This window comes from Cydia strobilella, chromosome Z (genome assembly GCF_947568885.1).
Source record: "Cydia strobilella chromosome Z, ilCydStro3.1, whole genome shotgun sequence".
NCBI lineage: Eukaryota > Metazoa > Arthropoda > Insecta > Lepidoptera > Tortricidae > Cydia > Cydia strobilella.
In genome coordinates this window covers 30799327-30807213 of record NC_086068.1, presented here as the reverse complement: position 1 = coordinate 30807213, position 7887 = coordinate 30799327, and the positions used below count along the sequence as shown (strand labels likewise).

The following is a 7887-nucleotide window of genomic DNA, read 5'->3' as shown; positions in this document are numbered from 1 at the left end:
ATTAAAAAATCGCAAATCGATGTACAGGTTAGCCGTTTGGCACACGCATACTAGAGGTCAAAACAAAATTTTTGACCCGCAGTTCCTAAAAAAATTTCCCCGGGTGGTAAAACATTTTTTTTTGTATGGAAATATATATTTTTTTTCCAAAACCTATCGTGTGTGGTATCATGCGAAAGGGCTTTTTGAGGCAATTCTAAAAATATACTACATCATTACATTTCGGGCATTTTTTTTAAATTAAAACAAAAAGTATTTTCGAAACATACCAAGTTTGGGCTCCTCCAGATACGATTTACCTATCGATCTGCCGCATCTTTTGTAAGGCATAGTCAGATCATGAAATGCCGGCGTTTCATGATCTGCCTAGGAATATCACAACTTGAAGTTTGCACGATATGGCTAGTGGTCGCTAGGCAGATCATGAAATGCCGGCGTTTCATGATCTGCCTAGGAATATCACACCCTACTTATTTGATATGCCTAAACGTCGCCGGGCAAATCGTCAAACGTTGAGGTTTGAACGATATGGCCGGTAGTCGCTAGTCAGATCGTGAAATGGCGGCGTTTCATGATATGCTTAGGAATATCTCGATATGCCCGGTTTTACGATCTGCCGCCGACATGGATATTACGTATCATTTTATGATTAATATGTACCGTATCTGCAGTACAGTTTCATAAGTCTCGTAAAATAGGTATTGAAGTAGAACTGTGTCATTTTGTAAAATTGAAAAACTAAAAAAAAATTGTTAATGATATTATTTTCAAAATTGCTTTCTTGGAGTTGGATACGAGGATATCACGTATCATTTGTGGTACATTGTACAAAAAAAAATCAGCCATATCGTGGAGGAGCCCAAACTTGCTATGTTTCGAAAATTATTTTTGTTTTAATTATAAAAATATGACCGAAATGTAATGATGTGATATATGTTTAGAATCGCCTCAAAAAGCCCTTTCGTATGATACCACACACGATAGGTTTTGAAAAAAAAAAATTTTTTTTCCATACAAAAAAAATAATGTTTTATCACTCAACCCCGTGAAATTTTTTTAGGAACTGCGGGTCAAAAATTTTGTTTTGACCTCTAGTATGCGTGTGCCAAACGGCTAACCTGTACATCGATTTGCGGTATTTCTTTGTAATTGGGGTCGAGCGGCTTCCGCTACTGGTTCTAGCGATTCCAAATTTGTCACGTAGGTTTCTTATAAGATCTAGGGGTGCATTTAGAAAGGATTTTTCAAAATTCACCCCCCAAGGGGATGAAATGGGGGTACAAAGTTTGTATGGGGAAACAAGATAAGTTAAACTATTTTATTCGAAACTTCACAGGAGTATTCCTAAAGATAAACGAATAAACAGATGTTTCAGGGTTTTTTAAAATTAAACCCCTAAAAGGGGGAAATGTGGCGACAAAGTCTGAAAATCAACATGGGTATTGTAAAAGTTTGCAACCTTTACAGCCTTTTTGATCAGTGTCTGGCAGCAGACACGCATTGAAATTTAGAATCCGAGCTCCCTGTCAAATGGAACGGGGGTGCGGGTGCGCGGATGGCCATTCCTGAAGAGGCAGTATAGACGATTTCTTACTTAGCTAACCTCTATGAAAAAAATAATAATTTTAAGATCAATCCTCTATGTTTAAATATCTACCACATCTTCCCCACAAGGCGTATCCCCTTTACAGTATTGTTTCTATGGTTTATCGGTTCGCTGATTACGAAGAAACAACAACGATTTTAAAATCCAACGTGGCGGACGTGAAAAACCATCTCCCCTGTTGGGTTGCAATGGGGTTGAAATGTCTAAATATCGGGTGTCGTTTTTATGACGGGTTATTCGGGTGTTTTTTTGGGACGTTGATTACGAAAATGGCATCGATTTTGAAATTTAATAATGTGGTCGTGAAAATTATTGAAAGTACTCGTATTTGTGCCAAATTGCAATTCAGACGGTCCAGTAGTTTCGGAGCAAATTCTAAATACTTATATAAAAGACGAAACTGGCTGACTGGTTGACATATAAACACACAGCCCAAACCGCTGGTTCTAGAGATTTCAAATTTGGCACGTAGGTTTCTTATAAGGTCTAGGGGTGCACTAAGAAAGGATCTTTCAAAATTCACCCGCCAAGGGGGTGAATTGGGGGTCCAAAATTTGTATGGGGAAACAAGATTACTTAGACTATTATATTCGAAACTTCAAATTAACAGGTATTTCAGGCTTTTTGAAAATTCAACCCCTAAAAGGGGGAAATGTGGTGACAAAGTCTGAAAATCAACATGGGTATTGTTTTTATGGTTTATGGCGGACGTGAAAAACCATCTCCCTGTTGGGGTGCAATGGGGTTGAAATGTCTAAATATCAATAAGGGTGTCGTTTTTATGTTTTTTGGGACATTAATTACGAACAGGGCATCGATTTTGAAATTTAATAATGTGGTCATGAAAATTCTTGCAAGTACTCGTATTTGTGCCAAATTGCAATTCAAACGGGCCAGTAGTTTCAGAGCAAATCGGTTATAACAGACGGACTGACAGACAGCCACACGTGATCCTATAAGGGTTCTATTCTTGCTTTTGAGGTATGGAACGAGACCCGCGTTATCCTAATAAATTTTTAAATTTGTATTTGGTGCCATCTCCATCTTCGTCAATCGGTACCTAGGCGAGTGCAGGCGGCGCAGCGTGTTGGAATGATATTTGAATATAAAGGGCACATGAATGTCATTTTGCTCACTGTTTTTAAGTAGCCAAGTACCCTTGTTCGAGCTGCTGAGGTGAGAAGTAATATTAACTTTTTATTCTTAAACACCGACCTTGTGTAGGTACTTTCTGTATCTCAGAAACTACAAATGATTGTAATACCAGTCACTTTATTATAAAAACAATGCGCTATTTATTACCGTTACTTTAAATTTACATTTTAATTGGATGGTCATACCTATTCGACGTTATGGTATTCGAGGCAATAACTATATTTTCAATTTGGTTTTTACACGACTGCCCAAATAAAAAATAATTATTATAAAAAAAAACAAAAAAAAAAGACTGCACACTAAAAAGAGGAAAACAAGCCCACAAGAAATATTGTTTAATCAAATTCTAAAACCAAGCTATGGAATGTAATAGATAGTATTTAAATACTAACTAAATATAATTTATAAATGTTGATGGTAAGTATCGCAGGCGGGGACCAACACAGGGTTACTTATAGTCATTTTGGTTGTTGGTTGTTAAGTTCACTATTTAGCAGAATGTTACTTAGGTAGGTATTTTCGTTGGTGGCGGTCAAGTTGGTCCCCGCCTGCTATACTTACCATCAACACTTATAAATTATATTTAGTTAGTATTTACAATAAGTTTTTATTTATTTACATTCCATAGCTTGGTTTTAGCATTTGATTAAACAATATTTCTTGTGGTGCTTGTTTTCCTCTTTTTAGTGTGCAGTCGGGTTTTTTGTTTTTTTATAATAATAAATTTTTTATTTATAACTTTTTAGTTGAAAAAAGAACAAGTTATTTCTTTATAATTTTCGATTCGGACGAGGATGTATCGAAAAAAATCACTTAGAAAAGTCGACCGTCAACGACGTGTGCCCTCATGTCATGCGCGTGATGCGCGTGTGCCCGCGTTGGGCACTCGAGAATATCCCCCTCCGTAGCGCACCACGCTCCACAAGGCAGGCCACGCCCTTCTTTGCCCGCTACCAGACCGCTACGCGAGAGGTGCGCGGGAGTTGCAGAACAAGTTATTTGCTCATTGCTTGCTGACGCGTGGGTGGCTTGCGTTTACTAAGGATTAACATGTTCATGTAGGAATTTCGGGGTAAAATGTCCTATGATACTCCCGTGATCAAGACGAATCTAATGATACCTCATACATCAAATTCTTTCAAAGTAAAAGTAAAGAAAATATTATCTCTGTATCCCGTAGGACTTTCGGGATAAAATGTATTCTATGACACTCCCGTGATCAAGACGAATCTAACGATACCTCATACATCAAAATCCATCAAGCCGTTTAGGCTACAGGAGGCCACAAAGAAACAGACATACATACATATATACACTCGAAAAACATTACCCTCCTCCTTTGGCAGTCGGGTAAAAAGGAGTGTATTGTTGATCTGAGTGAAAAATAATCTCGTAACTTACAGCACAATTCAAACCCCCTCAAGATGGTTGCAAGAGGATATGCTAGTCGTTTATGGAATTATTTAGTGTTCTCTCTTAATGTGAGGACATTTAAATGATAGCGGTTTAAGCGGAGAAAGGTCTGAGCAATACATTTCACGTCTACTTGTCTGCGCACCTTGTATGTGTTGATGTATGAGTTGGTTTTGGTAATTTAATAGACCTCTCTCGTTGTAAACTCAGAATGTATAATTACATTTACTTACTTACTTTTTATTTACTTTAATGGATTTTGCTGGTATTATGCAGTGATGGCCAGTTATCAGAAATTTTCCCCAAGCTGGTAATTTGTCAGTAACATGCCCGGTAACATTTTCTACTCAAGGAAATATTATTTGTAGAAAGTCAGTAAATTAATGGTCAAAAATACGTTTCCTTTCCGAGTAGGTACATAGGGTAGGTACCTTTCTTTAGTCCCATATGTAGGTACCCCCAGCCTCACGTGATGTTTGTTTGACGTTTATTTAATTGGAAAATGCACCTAGCATTTATAACTAATATGCAAATTAAAATAGAGATGGTAGACAAAGCTACCAAGCCAATGTCTGTCCGTCAACGAAGTAGAATAACTATAGAAGACTGACTTGAGTTCAAAAATGACCCGACGGATACTGTGCCGAAAACGAATCGACTGTGCTGCGCGGAATTTGACAGCTTTAGTACGACAGCGGCCTTCTGTGGCATAACATGTCAGCCCATATAAAATTATTAATTCAGAAAGCCACATAAAATGCCTTCTTGTGCGGTAAAATGGTGCCGCAACAATTCAATAAAACACAAGAAAAAGGATGGGATTCATTGGTTTGTGAAAGTTTAATTCCTAAATACGATAAATAATTATTTAAATTAGCAGACTGTTGAAGACTAATACGCTAAACCAAATGTCGTAACTCTATAGTAGTTTCATAATGACTTATGCCTTTTAGATACGGGGTGGCAGAATGGGGGTAGCATTATGCAACATGTCTATGACAAAGTTGAGTATTGATTTTATTTTAAAGCAACAAGCAACTCCGATTATTTGTATTTATGTTAAATATTAAGATCAGTGCAAATTTCTTACCGGTAAACTTCCTGCTTTATTTATTCTAGTTTCCCAAAGGACCCGGAACAGAAAATTGTTTGGACAGATGCTGTTGCTTTAGAGAGGCAGGAACCAGATTTATACCCTAGCCCAACCACGCGAATTTGTACCGTACATTTTATGAGACTAATATTACAAGCGAAACTCCTTTTCTAATTCCACTTATTAGAAAAGGATTTCCGCTCGTAATATTAGTTGTAGTTTATTATGCAACACGGCCCTGGGGCCGATTGCATAACAACTTGTAACTAATAAATACTAATAATATTAGCCAAAGTCTCGTTCTAATCAATAGAATTGGAAAAAGACTTCCCCGCTAATATTATTAGTTACAAGTTATTGTGCAATCCGCCCCAGGTGCTACGGATTAATATGACGATTTTGTATATCCTTTTATCGCTACTCGTACCTAGGTCCTAGGTACCTACCTAGAAAAGTGTTTTAAATAAAATTGAGAAACGTTGACCACTGGCATTTTATAAAAGTCTGTATGTACTGACACTGTTTTAAATTACATACTATGCATTAATGTTATATTTCAACTTTTGAATGTACCGATATAGTCATAATATAAAGCTTTGACATGCGAAATCTTAACAATAAATACGCGTCAAAATAATAATTATAGGAATTGGTTCTCTCTTGGTTAGTATCATCCTTGTAAGGTTTGACAACGCCAAAATATTGTAACGCCGCGCAAGAGATTTGGCGCATAATAATTTTATTATAGCCAATCAAAACTTATATTGACCAATCACAACTTTTTTTTAAAGCGGGAAATTGTTTATTCGATATAATTAAAAGCTATATTAACCTTTTTTGAGCTAAACATATAAATAGAGAAGGGATAGCTGTCAGTGTCAGTATGGCTGGGGTCATTTTTGGAGGGCATTTTTCTATGGAGGGCTATGTCTATTTATATTCCGTCGCCGCTGTCCGTAACCAAACTGTACGTATTTATCCCCTTTACCCAACGAACGATAACCGGAAAAATGCCGATAAGACCATCACGGTCCGATTCTTCCCAAACTCACAAGCTAAGCAGAGGTAAAGACAAAGAAAAGTAGACCTTAATACTACGACATATAGTAAACAAACGTTCGCAAGCTTCCTTTGGTCGGCGTATGTTACGTACAGTCGTAAATAGCGTCCCGTTTACAGCTAGCCGACGATAGACGAAGATTGCCGAAGTCGAACAAATCCTATAACCCTTACGTTTGTGAATGCTTGTCGTGATTTGTGACAAACATACTTTTATTACTAAAGCATATTATAATCAAAGTGGCATGAGTTAGCTTTTCATTTAAGTAAATGGTGACAAAATATGCAATTAAAAAAATACGGATATTTTATGAGTTTTATAACGATCCCTTGGAACGCTTTTTTTGGGTTCCGTAGTCAACTAGGAATCCTTATATTTTCGCCATATCAGTCAGTCAGTCCAAAGCTTTGCTTCATGATCGTTAGTGCTAAAAAGCTTCAATTTGCCATACATATATAAATCAATCATACCGATAGTGGTAAAATAAAAACTACTTGAAAACTTTTTTTAGGGTAAATTGGGGATGACTAGTTTTTCACTTCAACTCTATGGTGTAGGTTGAATAGGTAACGAATAGGGGTCGTCAAGAACTATTTTTAATAAAATAAACATTTTCTAACAAAAAAGTGCTTGATTCATGGGTCTAAAAAATATGAAAAAAATAGTGAAAGTAGAGCTTAATAAAGACATTCAACGAAAACTATAACTAACATGGTCAGTTAAGCCGTTTTTGGGTTCTCGCAAAAAGTCTTCCCTTCTTAGTAAAAAGACGTAGAGGAGACCAAGGAGAGTTGAAATATTTTTTTCTTTTTCATAGCATAGTTCATAGCTCTGTTGTATAAGCAGCTAGATTTACGAAGTCTGTATCATCTGATAGCAAATTTCATAACCATTTACGACCCGAAACAAAAACACCATTTTGTACTTGGAACTATTTAAAAACAATTGCTTTCTGTATCAATCCGATCTGTTTCAACTCTCCTAATGCAGAGGTAACTTGAAACAATTACTGAGGTAAGTTGACACAATACATAGCAAACTAGTGTCTGTAAAATATTTTCTCCGGTAACCGCAGCTCGATTTAAATTTTAGTTTTCAATTTCGTCTTTTAGCAGAGCTGGTTATAATTATTAAAAGAAAAATATGCTACATTAATCAATATTTTTGTCGATTAAATTAGTTGCTAGTGACTGAAGCATTATGAAATACACGTATTTTTCAATAAGCTTTCAATTGGCAACCAAAATGCTAAAATAAAATATGATTTCAACAGTCTGGTATGAACAGCCTCTGCCAAACTCAAACAAATAATTGACGAGGTAAGTTGCAACAAGGTGTTGAACATACATCACCCTTGTATTTTTCAGATGGTTATACTTCTTTGCATTTTTATTTTACAAAACATGGACTTTACCTAAAAATGTTGATAAGTCCAAATATATCATAAAAAGCACTGCTAGAATGCTTTAAACATATATCGAAACTAGCTGTTGCCCGCGACTTCGTACGCGTGGATTTGTATGTAGGTGGTTATATATATATTTATATGAGCATAGAACT

At 36.3% G+C, this 7887-nt stretch overlaps 1 long non-coding RNA gene across 1 annotated transcript; it reads right to left on the bottom strand.

Annotated features, from left to right (window-relative positions):
* Window positions 1-3176: 3176 nt before the first annotated feature.
* LOC134754785 (uncharacterized) lies at window positions 3177-4116 on the bottom strand. The gene is made up of 3 exons (XR_010128978.1): window positions 3945-4116; window positions 3414-3499; window positions 3177-3330 (listed from the first exon to the last, which is right to left on the bottom strand). It is a non-coding gene; the product is annotated as an uncharacterized LOC134754785 (long non-coding RNA).
* Window positions 4117-7887: the final 3771 nt, after the last annotated feature.